The sequence below is a fragment of the Pteropus medius genome, unplaced genomic scaffold (assembly GCF_902729225.1).
Source record: "Pteropus medius unplaced genomic scaffold, Ma_sr-lr_union100, whole genome shotgun sequence".
Taxonomy (NCBI): Eukaryota; Metazoa; Chordata; class Mammalia; order Chiroptera; family Pteropodidae; genus Pteropus; species Pteropus medius.
This window is the reverse complement of record NW_024354499.1, coordinates 2,832,990-2,855,263: the sequence shown is the minus strand read 5'-3', so window position 1 is coordinate 2,855,263 and position 22,274 is coordinate 2,832,990. Positions and strand designations below refer to the sequence as shown.

At 45.8% G+C, this 22,274-nt stretch overlaps 1 long non-coding RNA gene and 1 pseudogene across 5 annotated transcripts in view; both read left to right on the top strand.

Moving 5' to 3' along the window:
• LOC120594578 (uncharacterized) overlaps positions 1–21,568 on the top strand; it is a 120,702-nt gene extending 99,134 nt beyond the window's left edge. For 3 of the 5 annotated variants that reach the window (XR_005650628.1, XR_005650630.1, XR_005650619.1), the window contains 2 exons: positions 15,525–15,711; positions 16,631–18,704. This is a non-coding gene — a long non-coding RNA (uncharacterized LOC120594578). Of the gene's footprint in view, positions 1–15,524; positions 15,712–16,630; positions 18,705–21,081 lie in introns of those variants that run through there. The other 2 variants (XR_005650624.1, XR_005650625.1) reach the window with 2 other exon arrangements.
• On the top strand, positions 3,772–3,890 carry LOC120594732 (uncharacterized; annotated as a pseudogene).
• Positions 21,569–22,274: the final 706 nt, after the last annotated feature.

Below are 22,274 nucleotides of genomic sequence, written 5' to 3'. Positions count from 1 at the left end.
AGGAGGGGTATCTTTTATTCTTTAAGACTCCTTTTTCTGGTGCCTTCTCGCTTAGGCTGGACTTATGACCAGATACCCAGTTCTCACCTCTGCACCTTTGTTCAGGCTATTCCCCTATCCTGGAACACCATTTCTGCTCTTGTCTCTTTCTTCCTAACTCAAGGGAGCTCACCTCTCAAGGCCCAAGGTAGGCCCACAACGTCTGCAGGGCTTTCCCCATCATTCTAACTCTCCCTCCCAGCCCTGTGCCATCTGCGGGCCAGCAGGGGTAGGAAGAATGGTGTTATGAAATGTGTGTGCACTGCACTGACATGGACCCCTCTTCAGCTCCAGTAGGGAGCAAGCAGGACAGGAGTCTTCCCCACTGAGTGACCTCACAGTCCCTTCCCATGCTCCTGGTTTCCAGAGGCACAAACAGCCAGGGCCCCAAACAGTGTGTTCCAGTCAGTGTGAGACCAGCAGTGCGGTCCCCAGAAGGGAGTTCTGATGTCCTTCATGTCCCTCATGATCGGGGCCAAATGGTCAAATAGTCCCCAGGCCCTGAGTGGGAAGTGGGACGAAGTCTGGTAAACTGTCATTCCACTTCCAAGTGTGGCTCCCTCCCTCAGTACAGCCAGGCTAGGGACATACAGGCCTGAGTTAAAGAAATTTTAGCTGTTGCCATAAGGACTTGCTAATCTGGGAGGTCTTCACCTGCCCCAGGGTGAAGCCCTCATTGAGCAAATTCCATCTTGGGCACACTAGTTTCTGTCTGGGGTGCGGAAGTTTGCCTGCTGCTGCCTTCTCGCCTGCTGGGCAGCCGGGCTGCTCTGGAGGATCAGTCACCAGCTAAACTGCCCCAAGTGTCATTTATCCTGGCTACATGTTGAGTTACCCATGTGTGAGAAGCAGGCCAGCTAGGACTGCCGCCTGCAGGGCAGAGCCTTCTGTGTTGGATCTTTTGATTGGGATTCATATGAGACACCCTGTTTGTTTTCTCCAGTGAGAGCATCTGCATATGGGGACCTCTGTGTCCCACTCAACAGTCAGACAGGCCGCCCCTCATCCCAATCTCCATCTCCACAGGTCTAGTCTAGGATGACTGCTTATATCTCTGAGGTGTTCCCCTGGGCTCCCCATGTTTAATTTACTGCATGCCATTAAGATTGCATTTTGAGTCTAACTGTCCCACACTTCCCTTCCAAATTTGATGAAAATCCCACCATAGTTACTGTACAATGCTGAGGTAGATGAGCAGAAACAATTGTATGTATAGATTTATATTTCTTCATGACTCCTGGATTAATGTTACTATCTGAGCCACGCCCAGGCCTGGGTTCTGTGTCCACCCGGCTTTCTTGCACCTCCCCTACCATAGCCTTGTGACATGGGTCTAATTGCTTAATTGTCTTTTCCCCCACTATGCTTTAGCTCTCAGAGGACTGCAACCAACTGTTGCATTCATTTTTTCATCTCTGGACCTGGCACCTGAAGTCAGTGTTCCATAAGTATTTGTTGAGTGGGTGGACGTATGAATTTTAAACTTCTTGAAGGTGGAGACTGGGTCTTTCCCTTCCTTACCAATTCCACATTTCAGCCCAGCTCAGAGCTGAGCCGGTAACAGAGCTGATAAGTTGGCCAATTGATGGGAGTGCTAGAGAATCACCTGGAAAAGTTTACCAGGTCAAACTGGATTTTGATCCTTGAGGAAACAAAGAAGCCCAAAGCTTGAGTCTCCCAAATAACTGGAATGCCTGTTAGTGAGAGGCCAGACCCTATCACATGTGAGCCATGATCCTGGGCAGTGGCAAGGTGGTGCAGTGTGTGGGAAGAATTTGAGTAATGAAATAAGAGAGGGCCTTTGCATGGACCAATGGTGATAAAGTGCCAGGAATTGAAGAGTTTGATTAATCAGCTCTCTGCCCCAAGTTTCATATCCAAAAGAAAGAGAGAAGGAAAGGAAAAAGAAGAAAGAGAGAGAGAGAGAGAGAGAGAGAGAGAGAGAGAGAGACAGAGAGAGAAGACAGAAGGAGAGACAGAGAGACAGAGAGAGAGACAGAGAGAGAGACTGAGACCCTAGTCTTGAGAGTTAGATCACACCAGACCTGAATCCCCTTTCTTCTTTAATTGCAGAACTCTAGACATGGTGTTAATCTCTGAGTAGTCCTAGTTTCTGCATTTGTGGCATGAGAATTAGATTATGTGTGCGATGGACTCCCACACTGTTCTTGGCACATGGTGGACACCCATTAAATAATGGGAATCATTAGTACCATGGCATCATGTTTTGCATAGTTTATCAGTTTGGCTGTAGCTAACATAAGCCAAATAAAGGTCATTTGTTAGAAGAATCCTTGCCCACAGACTTAAGAAAGAAAGGGTTGACTCTGAGACCTCAGGAAGGCCAGGAAAGTTGGGCCTGGGGTTTCAGGAACAGGAAGGCTGCCTTTGGGCAGAAGTAATGCTAGCCTCCTTGCGTGATCTCCAGACAGTTTCATGGGCTGGTTCGGATCCTGACAGTTCCACTGGGAATTTAGGGAGACGGAGTTCTTCCTCAGAAAAGTGATGTGCTGTATCCAGAAGAAGGGAGAATTCTGACCAGCAGAATTCTCGACCACTACACACACCCCTCCACCCCCTCTACCCTCACCTCTCACCCCTACCCGGTGCTCATTTAGGCCTTCCAGGTGAGCGCTCATGTTCAGAACTGTGTTAACTAGTGTCTCCCCAACCCTCCTTTATTCTTTAAATTCCTCCACCAATTTTGATTTCAGTATCTGTCTGCCCGGCCCTGCCCAGCCGAGCCCAGCAGGGCCCTGAGCAGAGGGCACATCTTTACTCAAAGGGCTGCTCTGCTCCAGGGCCTCCTGCTGCCTCTCCAGCCCCCTCATTATTCCCAGGCCCAAGTACTCACCTGCTCTTTATAAAGTTCTACAGAAAAGGAACTCAGGCAAGTTTTTAAATTTCATTTGCTTCTTTTGACTTTTGCTTTTACAAAGTAAATCAGAGACAGATGGACTCTTCTTTTCATTTTACTCTTGGCCCAGTCCTGCAGGAAGTACAGCGGGTCCTTAAACAACATTTCATTCTAACATTGACAAAATGCCATAGGAACTTTAGTTTAAATCAATTAGCTTGTGATAAAATTGATTTTAGTATACGTCGTTCTGTTAAAGTTGCAGAACCTATTGACGATGTTAGTGAGGACTTACTGTATGTTCTTAGGAAGGCCAGCTACTAGTTGACCTTGGATTTCCAGTAAAACAAGAGGCTCAACTGAGACAAACTGAAAATGCATGTACTGAGGATTGCCAAGCATCCTTAAGTACTGAGCCCTTCACGGGGCTGTGGGAGGGAAGGACCTAGGAGAGGGACATACCTGTTGGCTTTGCCAGTCCCTTCTGCTCTCCTCTCTCCTCTTTTCTGTTCCCCATATTCTATTGCAGCAATGTCATCCACTCAGGATATCTCCAAGGCTTCTAGTTCTGAGGGGGCCACAATGTAGAGGCCAAAGATTTCATAGTGACCAGCATCAGGCCCAATAAAAGTGAGAAGCAGGCACCTTCTCAGGACTAGTAAGTCAGCATATTAGTCTTTATGCTGAAGATTCCTGGCGCCAGTGCCCTTCTATTCCACCAAGCTTTGTCCCTTCTGGGAGGTACCTTTCCTCTCCCTTTGTCCTTACTAGAGCTTATCTCTTCTGTGTCTCCTTCCTTTTCAGCTAGCTGTATGTTAGAAGGCTCCGATCAATTAATTCCCACACAGGTGGTAAATTTAAAATTTAAAATACAGGTCTACGGCCGTGCCACCCTGAACGTGCCTGATCCCGGCTGATCTCAGAAGCTAAGCAGAGTTGGGCCTGGTTAGTACTTGGATGGGAGACCACCTAGGAAGACCAGGTACTGTAGGTGTAAAAAATTTAAAAATAAGCTGTTGTAAGTTGACAAGATCCTTGCAATCTTTGCAGTCAACCAAGGGTTGCCTTGCCTAAAAATAAATAAATAAAATTTAAAATACAGAAAACTTGTATTTTATAGAGGAGATTTAATGGGACAGTGTCTATTTTAAAGAGCAACTCTTAAGATTAGCTCTTTGTTGTGGGGCCCCCTGGACAGTATAGTGTGGGAGAGAGGGAGGGAGGGAGGGAGGAAGGAAGGGAGGGAGGGAGGAAAGAAAGAACAAATGAACAAACCTACTGGTGAGGAAGGAAGGAACTGATTGACAGGAGATTTGCTGTCACAATCACCTTCTCAGGGTTCCATCCACCACATAAACAGCCACCTGCTCTGTTTACAGATGCCTGGCTGCAGGGGGAAGTGGAGGAAGGATGGGGAAGCTGGGTTCTATTAGCCTGAGCATCATTTAAAAGTAAGGAAAACATTTTTTTCTAAAAAGAATTATGAGAAACAGTGAAATGTGGCATTTGGGTAGGGGAATTTTTTGCTTTCTCTTTCTTTTTTTTCTTTTTTGTTTTTTGAGAGAATAAATCCACAAACCACAAAATTCACCCTTTAAAGTGTACATTTTAGTATATTCATAAGGTTATACAACCATCATCACTGTCGAATTCCAGAACATTTTATCACCTATCATATTAGCAGTCATTGTCTACCCCCCAGTCCCTGGCAATCAGTAATCTACTTTCTGTATCTATGTATATATTTACTTACAATAGACATTTTATACGAATAGAATCATACAATAACTGGTCTTTTCATTCTGGCATCTTTCACTTAACAATGGTTTCAAGGTTCATCCATGTTGAAGCATATATCAGCACTTCATTCTTGTTTATTGCTGAATAATATTCTATTGTATGAATAAATCACATTTTATTTACCCTGATGGACATGTGGATTATTTCCACTTTTTGGCCATTATAAATAATATTGCTCTGAACATTCATATACAGTTTTTTTGTGTGTGGATATGTTTTCACTTCTCTTGTGTATATAACTAGTAGTGGAATTGCTGGGTCATATGGTAATTCTGTGTTTAAATTTTTGAGGAACTGCCATGATTTGGGGATTTTTGATAACTTTTTCCCCCTGATTATAAACATAACTTATGTTCCTTGTATAAAATGTACATAAATGGATTCAGAAGAAAATAAAATTCATTTTAATTATATGACCCATTAATAACTGCCTCTAATGTATTGGTGTATTTCTTTCTTGTCTTGCTTATGTGCATCATTTTAAAAATTGTATTGCACTTAAAATATATATAGTTTTATGTCCTGATTATTTCACTTTACCTTCTTTTGTAAGCATTTTCCATGTCAATAAATATCATTATAAGATAGATGATTTTTTTCTGACCACATTCTATCATCATTGGATGCATTATAACTTATTTAATCAATCTGCTATTCTTGGACATGTCGATAATTTCTGCATTTTCTTGGTTCAATATCCTTGTACATAAATGTCCACCTACATCTCTGATAAGTTTTGAGGTAAATTCTTAGAAGTAAAATCTGGGTAAAAGAGTGTGAACACTCTTTGGTTTTGAAATAATTTTAGATTTATAGAAAAGTTGCTTTGATAGTACAGAGAGTTCCCATGTACCCTTTATCTAGCTTTCTCTAACATTAATATCTTACCTAACCAGAGTATATTTGTAAAAACTAATAAATTAACATTGGTATGCTTCTATTGACTAAATGCCAGGCTTTATTTGGCTTGCAACAGTTTTCTTACTAATGTCCTTTTTTCCATTCCAGGATCCAGTCCAAGACACCATGTTGTATTTAGGGCGTGAATACTTTTAAGGCTTTTGGGGGGTGTGTGTGTAGAAAAGTATCAACTTATCAATTTATATTCCCCCCTCCAATACTCTAGGGGAAAAAAGACTTGGACAACCTAATAGACTTAACAGCAACAACAATAAGGTAATTTGTGGGCATTTCATAATTGCTAGTAGGTTTACTGATTTTTTTTATCTGTTTGGTGGGAAGTTGTACTTTTTGTTTTTGATTTCTCAGTTATCTATAAAGGTTTTGTTGATGTCTAAACCTTTAGCTTCCATTCAAGCTGACATATAATCAGTGTCAAGCGAGCATCTAGAAAGCTGTTACTGCAACCTGCAGTCACCAAGGCAGGGCCTCTCAGGGACAGTGGGCCTGCCCAGATGCTCCCTCAGAGGCCTGCCCTGGCTGTGGAACCTGGGTGACAGTGAGGTGTGTTCTTTGAGAGAGCGGGAGGCCAGCTCTATATAAAAGTAGTACAGAAGAGCACCGTCTAGGAGTCTGGAGACCTGGGGTTTCATCCTAGTTTTCTTACTGCCTATGTGAACTTGAACAAGTTGGTCCATTTTCTGAGTTGTAGTATTTTCATCTGGTTAACAGGCAGGATCTCAGAGACCAAATGGACGATTGTGAAGACACTTTATAAATCATCGTACAAATGGATGGTATGGTCATACTGAATGATGTCACGAAAGGGACTAAAAAGTGCTTTATGTGGACAGTATGAATCACAATCTAACATTCCAGGAGGGCAAGAAATGCTCCTGAGATCAACTCAGTTCCAACCCTGAGCTCTAATCTTTCCTGACAGGGAGAAAATTCCATCATGGTCATTATGGAAGGGTCACCCCAGAATCCAGGAGGCTTATGGTGCCGCTCAGGAAAGGGGCACTTCTGTGGGCTGTCCACTCTTATGGGCCCCAGTGCCCTGTGAGGTTCAGACTCTGCCCCCAGGGCCTTGCCTCCCTGCCTCTAAGGCCTGCTCGTCCCTGGAGGTGCAGAACCGGGTCTCAGTCCTTTTTCCTGATCCCTGGTTCCTCTCTCCCCTCTCCTCTCATTTCCTCCCTCCCAGGGAGCCTTCAAGACACTCCCCTCAGAGTCTGTAAGGAGCTCAGGCTCAGGAAAATAGACATAAAGGAGGGAAAAGCTTCTGTCTGGTCCTAGAACTCAAAGAGGACAGAGCCAAGACCTTCCTGGAATGGGAAGGAAGGGAAAAATGCAACCATCTAAACACAAATTGATATCTGAGAAAATAATCTGGCCACACAGAAAAATTGGAAGATGTGTCCTCTTGTCCAAATACTGTCACAGACCTGCAGGGTGGCCTCAGAAACATCAGCCATTGTCTCTGAGCCTGTTTCCTCAGTTGTGCAATGAGGGGTTGGGTTCCATAACCCCGAAAGCAGCCCTAGACCCTTCTAGTCCTAGAGTTGGCCACTTTAAGATTTTATGTTATTTTGCAGTTCCTGGCCTTTTCCAGTCATGTGACCTGACAGGAAGACAGATTTTTAATGAGGCTTATAGTTGGCTTAATCCATGAGAGTGTTTTTGTAGCTCTGTGTAATCATCTTGGTAAAGACGAGCGAGCTCTGGTCTGGACTGAGTGAAGCGCTGTCTGTGCATTATCTCCTTTAATCCGCACAACTGCTTGTTGGGTTGATCCTATTGTCTTCATCTGGTGAAGAGGAAAGACAGGCCAGGTAGCTTTTTCACAGCCATGGTAGGTGAGGGGTGAAGCTGGTCTGACTCTGAAGCTGAGCTTTCCAGCCCACCTGGTTGTGTCCCCTCAGAGGATCACAGGGAATTGGAAGGCAAATGTTCTGGGATGAGAATGTGACCATCCTCAGAATCAATTTGGGAAAAGACTCCCAGGTTCTTGTGCCCCTGAGTCCTGAAGAGATGGAGAGAGATTGCTGGGAGGAGCATAAGAACTCTGTGGGGACGAAATTCTCTTGGCGGGTGAGAACAAGCATTTCTCAGAGTTTTTGGGTGACTGCCTGGGTATAAGGCCCAGGATCCTGCCCATATGTCCCCCATGCAGAGAGCTGTCCTCCTTTCTCCATTGGCTAAGACAGGCACGTGGCCAGTTGTGTTCATGCAAAGACGGTCCAAAAGCACCTCAGCCTGCTTCCTGACTTGGAAGCGATGTCTGGTTTTCATCCAGTCTCTGAGCAGACACATGCCACTGCCATCACGTACCACCCAAGGGCTAGGACCCACAGCAGGGGCTTATCACCTGGAGATGGATCCAAGACAGCCTGGGATGGTTCAGCTCAGAGTGATGCCAACAAGCTTCCCCCTCTCAGTGATTCTGTCACACCAGTCCCTCCACCACCCCGGCAGAGTTACTCCTACTTCTATGTTCCACTTCTCTCTCCTTCACCCCAGGGGCTCAAAATTGATTGTGGCAAAAGAAAATTCCAAGACCTTGTGGCCTCCTAAAGATGCAGTCTATCCAACTTTCCTGATGAACTTTTTGAGAAATGGTACCTTACTTATCCAAATCTTAACTAAATCCAGGTTTGGAGTTGTATTGATTTAAAAATCATGTTGGAAAAAGAAAAAATCATGTTGGGCCATTTCTTTCCAATTGTACTTATCAGACATTTCCCAGGCAGTACTGGGCCAGGCCCTGTGAGTACTGTAGAAATCTAAGACAGAAGTTCTAAAGGCCATCCTTCATTTTGTCGTTGGAAACAGGACAGCCCAGAGATGCTAAGGAGTTCGCTCAAGGTCACACAGCAACTTGGGGGCCATTGTGGGTTTAGAACTTGAGGTTCCTGCCTTTCAGCTCTGTGCTCTTTCGACAGCATCTTACACAACTTACAGTATGTTCGGAGGAGCAGGAATGACACCGCTGAAACAATTACAGAACTCTTAGAGGGGGAGCAGGGTTCCCCTCACTGGTGATTTCCCACCAGCAATGGGCTTGCTGCCAGTGTCTTTATGTTGTTTACTTATATATGTTTGTCTGCGAGTTGTAATTTTCTTTTGAGACACTGGAAAATCCCGTAATTAAAAATATATGATTAGGTGAAATTGAATTTTTACATTTTTGCCCAGTTTGTGCTGCATCTGTGTATGTGTGTGTGGCGGGGGGGCTTTCTAGCACTTTCTATCCTCAGTTTTACACAGGTTGATCTGGGTTAGGGCTCTCCCCATGTTCTTAGCACGGGGCACAATGACAGAGACAGAGGAGAGTGGGGATGAAGCATGGGGAGGAGGTGACTGGTGCCCATGTGGAGAGGAGACATCATACCATGACTGGGATACTCTGAACCTGGAGGGAGAAGGGGGTCCACCCTGGTTGACCATGGAGTCCCTGGGTGAAAGGAAAAAGGCTAGAAAAAGGCTTTCTTGACCCAGAAGTGTACAGGTTTTGAAGGCTCCTGACTCAGTGTCATTGTCATTCATTCATTCACTCAAATAATTCTGTACAGCATTCAACAAATAATGATCTAAAATCATCTCTAGTTTGGAGCATTTGAGATCTTGCTCCCAGGCATCTGTCATCAGTTTTGGCTCAAGTAAACTCTTACAAAAATTTAAAAATAAATTAATAAATAAAGTCACCTCTGGGCAAGGGCCCTCTGTCAGGTTCCAGGAAGGATGTGTTTTATATCCAGAAGTGTGTCTTTGTGATATCTCTCCTACATAGGAGAGACTCAGTCCCCTTGGGGTCCCATGGCCTGCCTGAAGGCTTCCACTCAAACTCAGGGCTCTGGAGTTGACCTGGGGTGGCCCCCTGTGGTTAGGTGTGGAGTGAAGGCTGCCTGTCCACATTGCTGCCTCACCAAGATCGGATTGGAGTGAGTGAGGCACTGTGGGATTGGACCTGGCTTCCAAGGAAAGCCGCCACCATAAGTCCTCTGAGAAGCTAGTGACTGAGAGCAGGGGCTGGGGGACCATGGGTTTCCACTCCTTCCTTATTTACACCCAACTTTTTGTCAGAGAAGAGGAAAACAACTGAGCTCACCATCCAGAAATGAAACCAGATTTGGATCTCACGAGAGATCAGAATATGGTCTCAAAATGGAAGTCTGGAGACATTAGTGCAAAAGGGGCACAGGCCACAGAGGTCACCCATCCTGGGTTGGGGCCTCCCCAAGCCACCCAGTGGGAAGAAATAGGGCAGGGAGGGGCAATGCTGCAGTTGGGTCACACTTCTAACTCCTGTTTCTTTGGAACTATGAGTCGGACAGATTTTATCTTGCTTGTTTTGACCCTCCATGAAGCAACAGCCAGGGTGTAGGGGAGAGAACACAGAGCAGCAAGCACGCTGGTTCTTCTTTTGGCCCATTTAGCAATTTCCCGTCAATTTTGAGTAAGGACAGGTATTTCCCTTTGTGCCCTGAGGTGTGTAGTCTTCAACATATGCCTGTGGTCCCAAGGCCATGTAAATTTGCTTTTCGCTCAGCCAGAAAGCAAATTCATCAACTTCATCAACTATGGGGAAAGGGTGGATGGACATTAAATAGGCATTAAACTTGGCCAGGCCGGGCCTTTACATTCAGCCAACCCTTCATTCTATAAATAGTTTTTGGGCACCTACTTAGTGACTGGCACAGTGAGAGGCATTCTGGCTCGTCTCTCCTTCACGATCCACTCCTTTTCCCTTTGTCACTCAGCAAGGCCTGCATTTTACCAATGAAAACGTGGAATCAGGGAGAACACCATGGACTTGGCCTCTGTCTCTAAGTGTGTGAAGTTGGTAGGAAAAGTTTCTTGGCAAATTCAAATGTACCTGTTGTAAACAATCTTAAATTTTTTTTTTAAATTAGTTTCAGTTGTACAGTACATTGGTTAGATATTTATATAGTTTATGAAGTGATCCCCTGATTAGTCTATCACCCGTCTGGCTCTACACATAACCATTACTATACTATTAACTTTATTCCCTGTCCTGTACTCTATGTCCCCATGACTATTTTGTAACTACTAATTTGTACTTCTTCATTTCTTCACCTTTTTCACCCAGCACCCCAACCTGCTTTCCCTCTGGCAGTTACTAGATTGTCTTCTGTATCTGTGAGTCTGTTTTCATTTAGCTTGCTCCTTTTGTTCCTTAGATTCCACATACAAATGAAATCATATGGTATTTATCTTTCCCTGACTTATTTTACTCAGCATAATAACCTCTAGGCCCATCCGTGTTGTTGCAAATGATAGGATTTCTTTTCTTTTTTTTTTTTTTATAATTGAGTAATATTCCATTGTATATACGAACTATAACTTCTTTATCCAATTGTCTGTCAATGGGCATTTAGGTCGCTTCCATATCTTGGTTATTGTGAATAGCGCTGCCATGAACATAGGGGTGCATAGATCTTTACAAATTAGTGTTTTGGTTTTCTTTGGATAAATACCCAAAAGTGCAGTTGCTGGTTCATATTTTCATTTTTTTTGAGGAAACTCCAGACTGTTTTCCATAGTGGCTGTACTATTTTGCAATCCCAACAACAGTGCATGAAGGTTCTCTTTTCTCTGCATTCTCGCCAACACTTGTTTTTTGATTTACTGATGATAACCATTCTGACAGGTATGAAGTAATTTCTCATTGTGGTTTTAATTTGCATTTCTCTGATGATTAATGACCTTGAGCATCTTTTCATATGTCTATTGACCATCTGTATTTCCTCTTTGGAGAAGTACCTATTCAGGTCTTCTGCCCATTTTTTAATTGGATTGTTTTTGTTGTTGTTGTTGAGTTGTATGAGTTCTTTATAAATTTTGGATATTAACCCCTTATCAGATGTATCATAGGTAAATATCTTCTCCTATTTGGTTGGTTGTCTTTTCGTTATAAACAATCTTTTCCTCAAGTAATTTTGGGTGCTTTCCACATTTACCCATTTTCTAAAGGATGGGGGAGCTACAAGGCATGTGACCAGGGCCTGCTCTGTGCCCAAGGACCAGCCCTGCCCCCAAGAGTTCTGGGCACCGTCAGACACAGGGATGTAGGACAGCTAGCTGACAGGGGATATGACAGGAATATAAACATGCCATCAGCCCATATCCCCATATCCTGGGAACAGCCAGGCTTTGGCTTGATGGCTCCATGCCCTCCTCAGCCACCAATGTTGTCATTACCCAGAACTGTTCTACTTCTGCTCTAAAACAATTCCTGAATCTCCACTCTCTAATAGCAGCCTTTTCCCTTCCAGAGTTTTCATCTACAATTCTCACCATCCCTACCCTCAACCTCATAGGATTCCCCTGCGCCCTTCCCTTTTCACCTGTCCTCCCTCTCCTGAAGGCCCAGACCCTTTCCCTCACATCAGACACATCTTCCCCAAACCTACCAACCTCTCTCTCCTCTATCATCCCACTGCTCCTGACCAGGCTGGGGCACCCAGCTCTGGGTCAGGTCAACCTCCCGCTGCCCTCATCTCCCCAGTGAGGTGATTGGAGCTCCTACGAACTCCAGGCCTCCAGTCGCAACCAAACAGCCAGTGTTTGCCTCTCCTCTATCCCTAGAATTGTTCTAAACCTTCCCTGTTGTCCTCTACCCTATAACCTCTCCACCATACTTGGGACAAACAACCCAAATCCCATTTCTCTGCTCAGTTCTTCCTGCCAGAGGGAAATTGAGGGTTTGGGGAGAAGCTCACACGCCCCAGCTGCAGCCAGCGGTGATTGGTGATTGAGCGTGGCAGGGGTGGGAGGACCCAGCCACTTCTCCCCAAGTCTGAGGCTCTGCCTGCGCTCTGTTTGAAGGCCTTCTCTGCCTCCTCCTGCTCCCTCCTTCTCTCTTTCACAGGAGTTACCCCCACTAAATCTCTTACACTTCTAACTCCATTAGGCATCTGCTTCCCAGAGAATTTGACTGACACCCGCCTTCCTGGCTAGTTCATCTGAATATTCACCTACCTTGGTTCCACCCTTGTGCCTTCTTGCACATCATGAAAGGCAGTTCTGCTGCCAGCCCAAGGCTAATCCTTTCAGCTGGGCTGTGGATCCGCCCCCTTGTTTGTCTCCCTCGGGACCTGCAGCCCTGGTAGCCATCATCTCAGCTTCCCGACCTTCTCCTTCCCTTTGCTGCCCTGCATTTCACCAGCCACTCTTCTTTCACCCAGTGTCACCAGGGCCACCAATGAACCCCAAAATGCTAAAATCTGGTACTTCTCAATGTTCGCCACACTTGATCTGTACTAAGCGCCCTCTCCTCCCTGAACCACTCTCCTCTCCTGTCTTCTGGGACTCCATTCTGCTCTCTGCCTCCTTCCTCTCTCACTGCCTCTCACCCTCCTCATCCGTGCTGGCCCCTTTAATGACAGTGTTCTACAGGGTTTGTGTAGGATACTCACCGCCTCTCAGTCGGCTCTCTCCCTCCATGGATGCGGGAGATAATTCCCAAATGCTGACTTGCTGATGACTACCAAATTCCATCTTTCGATCAGAAAATTTTCCTGAAGTTCAGATCCCAGCAGCCAACTGGTGATTGGTGATTGAGCGTGGCAGGGGTGGGAGGACCCAGCCACTTCTCCATTGGCTCTACTGTGTGTACCTCAAACCCAGCAAATCCCAGGATGAACTCATAGTCACTCCAGAGAGTGCCACCATCATCCTGCGAGTCACCCAGGCCAGAAACAAGACAGCCCCTGCAGCCCTCCCTTCCAGGTGGTCACCAGGTGCTACCAGTTCTCCACCTATGCTCCCTCCTGATCTGTCTGCCCCTTTCCTCAGCACAGCCACTGAACGTGGCCTTCAGCATTTCTTAACTGCACTGCTGATCTCTCAACCCAGAGTCTCGACTCTCACTCTGTCTCTCTATTATAGTTCTCAAATTGAGCTTTCCAAAAGGCCTGTAATTCGGGACCAGGAAGACTTCTGTTGCTCCCATTGTCTTTACCACTATTAGCATCACCATCTATCAAGCTTTCTCCATGTGCCAATTAAAACACTCTGGATCTGGTCTTGCCTTCCTCTTGACCCTCAAGGGCTAGCCTGATGAATCACCTGACACCTCCTGCAGGATCATGCCTCGGGGCTTTTGAGCCTTCCTCCCTCTGCCTGGAGCACTCTCCCCATTTCCTTTCTTGGCTAACTCCTACCCATCCATCAAACCTCAGATCAAAGGCTACCATCGCCAGGCACCTAAGTAAGGGTATCCCCCTGCCGCTCTTCCCTAGCATCCTCACAAAGCTCTGTCTACCAGGGGACTGATTGCCCTAGTTCTGTTTCCCCCAGTACCTAGCACGGACTCTGGCACATAGCACTAAACAAATATTAGTAATGAAGTAATGTGCGAATGAACAAATAAATGAATTCTGCTTGGGTTGGGTGTGTTCACTAGAGTGCTAATATTTGAGGTGAGTCCAAAAGAATGACTAAGAATTTGTGAAGCAAGAATTTGAATGGACAGTGACTGGCACGTGCAAGGCATGGAGGTTTGGGAGACTGGGGTGTATTAGGGAAACTGTAGCTAGTTCTGCAGCTGGAGCAGAGGTTGAGTGTGTAAGACATGCCAGAGATGGCTCAGGAGAAATGGGACAAGGGACAGCGACTATTGGGCTCTGGGAAGACTGACTTTGCCAAGTATACAACAGGGCAGGACATAATGAGTGCTTTAGATGCCATCAGGATGGCAGGCAGTGCCAGGCCATGGGGAGACTTGGGGAGCAGGTGATGGGGGTGTGATCTTGAGCAGGCCAGGGGACAGAGAGCAGGGGCAGAATTGAGAGGGGTTTAGATGGCAATGACCTGGGGCCAGATGGGATGTGAAGGTTGCAGGATGGTGACGCTGTGGTCTCACTAGGAGTCCCAGGTGGATGGTCAAGCCCTTCATCAAGACAGCAGATGGAGAGGGACAAGTTTGAGAGCAGGAAAATGAGTTCAGTTTTGTTTATAAGATAAGCCCTGAAAAGTGTACATTGGAAAGGGCCATCAGGTTTGAAGAGCCTTTTGAGGGCCCCATTCAAGGCAGAACTAGAGGGAGGGGGTTGGATCCAGGTGTGCTCAGATCACACTAGCTCTTGAGAGCTGATTGTTAAATTTTCAGGAATTTCGTGAGGCAGTAGTTAAGCCTAGCTATTATTTAAAAAATTAAATTATATAAAATTATAATTAGACAAAGATACATATTCAAAACTCACCACTTCCTAAGAATGTTATAATATTGTATCGTTTCTGTTTTTAAGATTGTTTACATGTTATGTCTGTGGAAATACTATATAATATGTTAGTGTGCTTTTCCCACCTCTGAATTCAGTGATATCATATTGATAGATTGAAATTGGCCATAGTGGGAATATTTACATCATGGAAGTTGGCAAACCCCACAAATTGGAGCTTGATTTATTGTTTTGTTGACTGCCTAGACTTAAGAGTTATAGAGAAAAAGTTAATAATGCACATTAAACTTAAATGTATTTGTGCCTGCAGCCATTACATTGTGAATGGCGTGGAAAAATTGAGTATAAGTTCTTCCAGTGTTCAAAAACTATTATCTGGTTGGGTAAAGAAGCTGCTTATATCATTGGCAAATGATATAAATGAGTGAAATTCCAACATTGTATCATCTTTGTTTCACTTTTTCTTACTAGTGGCACAAACAAAAACATCAACCAGCTTTCACGTAGGAACTACACTCATTTGTCAATTTTAATTATAGGTTGGTTATGGATTCGGCAGGTTGGTAAAAATCAGTGAAAGCATTTGTAAGACTCAATTTGCTCCATGCAATTTACAATAAAGAGTACTGTATATTTTATTATTATTTGTAAATTGCTAAACATCCTGCATGTCAATAAAATTTTAGTATACTTACGTATGCACTATTTTCTCTGCCACATAGGATGCCAGCCATATTCTGAGAGTGAGAGGCAGAGAAGAAGCAAGGAGCTGGGGTGGGTGAGGAGCAAAGAGAAGCGACCTGCGAGAACAAGGCTGAATCGGAAAGACAGGAGAAAACAAGCAGAATCATAACTGTGAGAGCCGGAAGGTGGGGTCAACCAGGTCCTGGCTCTGGGCCCGGCTACGAGGTAAGGATTTGCTTTATTACTCTCCCGGGACAATCCTAGGAGGAAACTGAGGCTTGGAGATGTTAAGTCCTCTATCTTTGGCCACAGCTGAGTCAGGATGCAAACTCAGGCAGCCAGGCTCTGCAGACACAAGGTAGGAGCCTGCAGAGCAGCCCCTTCCCTCTTAGCAAAGCTTCTCAGACTGTGCATATTGGAATTGCTCCAAGACAGAGATTGGCAGGGCACGTGTGGCCACATGTCGAAGACTTGAGGGCATCAAAAGGACTGGCAAAGCTGCCTCATGCCTCTGGCTCCGATTTGGTGTCCACCTCCTAATATGTTCCTGCCACCACTCCACAGTGTCTATGGAAGCTAATAATATGAGTCAGGGCTTGCATTTTTAAAAATCTGCCATTTTTTTTTCTAATAATTCATTCTTATTGTACTTTTAAAAAGTAAAATACATAACAGATTGGAAATTTACAAAATTGGTGCTTCACCTTAGAACATTTGAGAAGCACTGTCCCAACTCACCCTTCTAATCACATTGCTCCCCTGCTGGAAGCCCTTGGTGATCCCCACGGGCTATAGCAGAGGCTTCAAATGGTAGGTGGGGACCAGTTTGTGATTTGGGAGCTTAATTTACTGTATCATTACCAGCATTAAAAGAAGAAAAAGAAATGAAGTAGAAAATATCAGAGTATGTTGCATGTAGTAAATACATTTTGTTTCAGCTATGTATATAAATAAATATACACTTATATATTTAAATATATAATGATATTAAACATGACATATATTAAATATATAAATATGTATTATATAATATATTAATATATATACTTTTATTTATTTATAGATAAGTATATACGTTTAATGTTATAATGCATGTGTATACTGGAGTATAATTAAAAAAAAGTCTTTCCTATCATGATCACAGTAAAAAAAAATTCAGATGTCACTGGTCTACCACATAAAGACAGCACTACCAGGCCTGACATTCAAAGCCATTGAGGAGAGAGCGATTGCTCAGGAAGAGCAGGCACTGCTTCCCAGGAAAAGAGCTTGGAGGATGTCCAGGTTATGGATGAGCAGAGGGAACGACACGAGTGAAGAGCTAGAAAGACCACGGCTGTCACGCCTCGATTGTGTCGGTGCTCCAACCCAGAGTGGATCTGGACCTGGCCTCAGGGATTTTTCAGGTGGCATGAAGATTGCAGTCCCTGTGATGACAGCTTATAGGAGGGAGCCCCTTAATTTGCTGGAGAAATCAAAGGAGACTTCCTGGAGGTGGTAACACCTTAGCTGACTTCTGAGGGAAGAGTTGGGGTTCGCCATTGGAACTGGAGTGTGGGGAAGGCTTGCCTGGCCAAGTGAGTGGCTTGTGAAAAGACACAAGAAAAGCCGGTCATGTTTGGGGAACTATGAGCTATTTAGCATAGGTGGAGCGTGAACTAAGGAGGGGGACTTCACGTGCCATCTCGAGAGTCAGGATTTTATTTTGAGATGAGGAGCCACGGAGGAATGTTAAGCAGAAGAATGGCATGAGTAGACTTACATCTCAGGATTCCGGCAGCCCTGAGGAGACTGGATTAATGGGGAGGGGACAGGAGGCAGGGAGACCTGCAGGAAGACTGTTGCAATCGTTGGGCCTGAACTAGGGCAGTGCGGGCAGAGAGGGAAGGCAGGAGGAGGAGCCAACAGAAGGTGGCCACCCATCAATCATAGATTGAAGCAGGAAGAAGAGGCAGTTGGCGAGGGTGACTCCTGTGGTGCTGACTAGGGAACTGGCTAGGTGGTGGTGCCTTTTGCCCAGATAAAGAGCACAGGAGGCAGAGTGGGTCTAGGGAGAAGATAATGCATTCGGTGCTGAAAGTGACACTTGTAGTTGGACATGGCAGTGGGCAGCTAGAGGAGAGGAGTGAGGTTAGGCCAGGGAGACAGACTGCAGAGAGTGCAGAATGAGAAAGGGCTGTTGAAGGAAGCCCACAAAAGACTGAGTGGAGTGGTCTTTGAGGCACAAGATCCAGAAACTTGGATCACAGGAGCCAACTGGGCTGAAAAGACCTATGAGTAACAGCAGCAATGAAAACGCTTCAGAGAATCAAATTCCTAAAGGGGCCATCGGATGTGGCCGTTGGGAAGCCACCGATGCCCTTGGCAAGGTTGCATTGGAGGGTAGTAGGGCAGGAGCCAGCGCCTTTGGGAGTGAGTGGAGATGACACACTGAGGCAGAGAAGAAGCTGGGCGGCACTTAGACCATATGGAACCTTTGTGTGAGTTAGAAAGGGGCGCCTCTTCCTCCAGGCAGATCAGCCCCTCATCATAGCACACTGGCCTGGCGAGAGGGTTGCAGTCTGGCCTTCAGCCCCCTCATGCTCCACAGTGCGGCATCTGCCTGCTATGGCCCTATGAGTGCAGACCAGCCCTTCTGGAAATTGATTGGGAAGGAAGAAGAGAAGTAGTCATTGACCAAGGGGGATACGGGACTGTGAGAGGGGTTTATTTTCTAAGCTGTGAGAGGCTAGTGCATGCTGACTCAGATGAGAGAGGGGAACCCATAAAGAAAAAGAGAGTTGAGGACAGGGAGACCTGCAATGAGAAGCTGAGTGGGAGCCCAGGTGGGAGGGGGCGTACCTCTGGAGCGCTGGGAGCAGGGGCAAGGCTGGTACCACTTCCATGGGTGGTTGGGGGTGGAGGCGGAGGCTTGTGCGCTTACCTGGAGCTGGACCCAGTGTGCAGCCTAGTGCTGCAGGTCACTTAGCTGAGAATCTCTGTGATGGAGCATGGGAATGGACACTGAGCAGGGACATTGAGACGTGGCTGAGACTGCCCGTTCAAGATGACCAGCAGTTCTGGTGCCCAAGAGTGGGTGATAAGCTGACTGCTTGGGCAGCAGGCCTAGAACTGGGCAGGCCAGGTTGGGGAGGGTCTTATTATTTTACTATCTACTATGGTAAATTTACAGACTCAAAAGTTGTGGGAAACTCAAATAAATGTTCCTCGTATACCTATCATTTAACATCGTCGATGTTATTTGATGACATCCCCCTTTAAGTACCTTTTTTGAAAACTTTAAAAATTTTTAAATGGGATTCACTTTTTAGAGCAGTTTTAGGTTCATGGCAAAATTGAGCTGAAGATACAGAGATTTCTCGTATACCTGCAGTTAAAAACTTTTTTATTTGGAAATAACTTTAAGCTTAAAGAAAATTACAAGAACAATTTACTTTTAAATGTTTTTCTGATTAGAGAATATATTCTCAGAGTGTATATAGAAGAAAATCGAGATCATTCATGATTTTCACCACCGAAAAATAAGTACCATCATTGTTTTGGTATATTTCCTTTCGGCTTTTTTTCTATGCTTATATACATATTTTTAATTGGACTGTTTTATCCAGAGACTAACCCCATCCCGCAGAGCCCTCCTGTCTGGTGTGTTCACACAAGCCGTTCCATGACCTCCACCCCTAAATCCCTCCACAGAGAGTCTGCTCTGCAAGCAGCAGTCGGTCCCAGTGTGTGGTTTGTGGGTGTCCTCTTTTCTTGGTTTCAGTGCTAATGCAGGTTTCCCCTTTAACATTTTTTTTTTTTCATTTTTGTTTCTCTTGGGCAATATTGACTGACTTCCGGTGGGACAAGTTGCCCCATGCTCCTTTGGGCCACAGTCTTGCCCAAATCTCACATTCATTTCCCTGCGTCTGAGTCTGACTCCCCAACTCACCTGAGCGCTCTGTGAGGGGAGGGCTCAGGGCTGACTCATCACTCAATGTGAGGCAGAGCTGGCCTTAAGAAATATGTATGGAATTGAATCAACCCACTTATTTGGCATTGCCCATCTCTATCTATGCTGCAGGCTTTCGGAGTGACTTACACTAATTTATGGTCACTAGCATGGTTTCTGGCACACAGTGGCTGCTCAATAAATGTTTGTTACTGCTGCTACCAATAATTTGGATATGTGCACACATAGTAGGGCTCAGCTGTTCTCTCTTCTGCCCCTTCCTGCATCCCCCTCCTTCTGGATGGTAACGTGGAGAGAGACCACTTTGACATGCCAGAGGGAAGGTGCCCCCATTTTGTCCCCCATCTTTTATAAGTTAGGAATAAAGCTAAGCTGGCAATAGATTCAAAAGAAACAGTTCCCTGTGCTGAGGCTAGTTTATATGTTTGCATCGCTCACAATACCAGTTATCATTAACAGCAATTAAAACTATTTCAGGACCAGTTCAAAGCTGCCTTTGAGGAATTTTAAGTTGAACAAAAGTCTTCCATGTGTCTAGCTCTGAGCCAAGTTCCCTGGTGTCATTAGAAGCCCACTTGTATTTGGAGTCTGTATATTTTGATTGCCTGGACATTTCATAAATTTCAGAAGTGTTTGTCAGAAGTGGGCTAATGGTGCCACAGCTGTTTGAATTGTCTTACAAGTTGCACTCTCAACCTCAGTTAAGTGGAGGGGACCGTGAGATGGGAGAGGAGGAGGGGGATCTGCATAGGGTCTTCCCTTAGAGCCAGTCCCTCTAGCCACACAGAGCACCTAGGCCTCTGTGGCCTGGAGGAAGGGTGGCCGAAACCCGAGTAGAAAGGGATGAGAACTTGGTCTAGGGTGGGGGCATCAGGAATTGGGAAGAAGGTGGGAATCCAATTTGCAGGGCCAGGCTGTGAGGAGGGGAGTAGGGAGGCCTTCAGAACACCTTAAGTAACCTTCAGATTTGATTGAAAGATAAAAACAGAGAAAGAACTGGTCTTGACATATTGGACTGCTCGAGAGTTAGTCAGCAACTTGCTCTGACCAAGTCTTTATTGGCCCTGGCCCTGACCCTGGGCCTGGACAGCTGGTAATGGCTTTGGAGCCCGGGATCACTGTTCCCTAAACACCCCCCGGATCCTCTAGGGCCTCATTTGGCACCAGGCATCGCTGCCTGCTGACGGAGGGGGTCCAGCTGGTGGGTTGAACTGGATGGCTTCCAGGTGGAAGAGTTCTGAACTGGGTGATAAGGAAGGGTGAAGGGTGACCCAAACGGGAGGAAGAGATTCTGGAACAGTGGAGAACCGAGGAATGGCCCTGCCGGCAGGAGTGCCCTGTCCCTCAGTGGCAACACGAACCTGTTCAGCGAGGGCTGCGACAGACCGAGAAGGGGGACCAGTCAAGGCAAAGCTGTCCTGCCCAAGTGTCTTTGGCTGTGACTGACGTGACTGCTGGGTTGTTTCTGTTTGGGAACTGTGCCGTTGGTCATCTGAGGGCTTGTGGTTTGGGAAAAAGGAAACTGCTGCCGCCTTAGGTTCCCCACACGCTTTGCTCAGAGCCCACCCAGACTCCCTAGGACTCTGATCTTCCTCCCTAACTAGGTTTTTGTGTACAATTCACCTCTTTGCCCCTTTTTTCAGCTTGAGGTCCTGATGCCATATCCCACTGAAGCAGAATGCTGGAAGCAGCTGTGGCCCCTGCTCCTTGGAGTTGTGCCATCAACCCCACGCAGCCACACACTCACACCAGCTCTGAGACCAGGGCCGCAGGGTGGACTGGGGCTGGAGGTGAGCAGGTAAACAGGACCTTGCTCGTGGCAGCAAGTACTCAGAGGAGGGAAGAATGAAGAGAATCATGTCCTTGGCCCCACAGTGTGGACAGGGGACAGAAGGTAGTATGACCCACTTTCACAGCAGCGTGGCTGTGATGGGCTGCTTCAAGTGGTGGGCCTGCACATACACGTTGGTCTTAAACTCTTTCAAAACTGTGTGGTTAAACAGCTGTATCCTGTTTTCATTAGCTTGTAAGCCACGGTGATAGAGACCTACCTAGTTTTCTGAGCCAGCAAGTGTGCCTAGTGGCTAATAAACAGCAGGTGCATCCAATAAATATGATTTTAATACTCAACGTAAATGTGTGTGCACATAAATACATGAAACGAAAGGTGGGAGCTGAATTCTATATGCCACTTACAGAATTTCTTAGCTGTTTTGACCTGAGAACTGTAGTGTGACTGTGTGTATAGTGTGTATTTTACATGTGCATGATGTATGTACAGTGTGTTTTTGCAGAACCTATATATGAGTTGTGTGTGGTAAGGAGAGTGTGTGTCTATGTGTATATGTTTGTGTTGTGTGTGTGTATGTGTGTGTGTGTGAAGGGAAGTCCCCATCAGATTGGTTGGAGAAAAAAAACAGCTACATAATTTACAGAGCCTTGTGCAAAATGAAAGTGTGGGGCCCCTTATTCAAAATTATTGGGAATTTCAAGACGGCAACAGCAGAGCATCAAACCAAGCTCGGGCCTTTCTGAGTGAGAGCCCCTTGTGACTTCGCAGGTCAAAGGCTCATGAAGCCGACCCTCGTTGGAGAAATTGCGCCTCCTGTCCCCTCAATCTTCTTTTGCTGCCTTGAAAAGTCATTGAATCCCCCTTTGCTCCCTCCCCATCCAGCTGCCAGGGTGACCTTGACCTTGGGAGTGTCAGGAGCTTGCAGCCTGAAGAGGAGCTGCCGCAGCTGGCCTGTGTGCTGTGGGGCTGGTCTGCACCTTTCCTGACTCTTTTCAGTCTGAGCCTCACCAGGGCACCCAGATCTATAAGGTGTCTCTCGGCTCT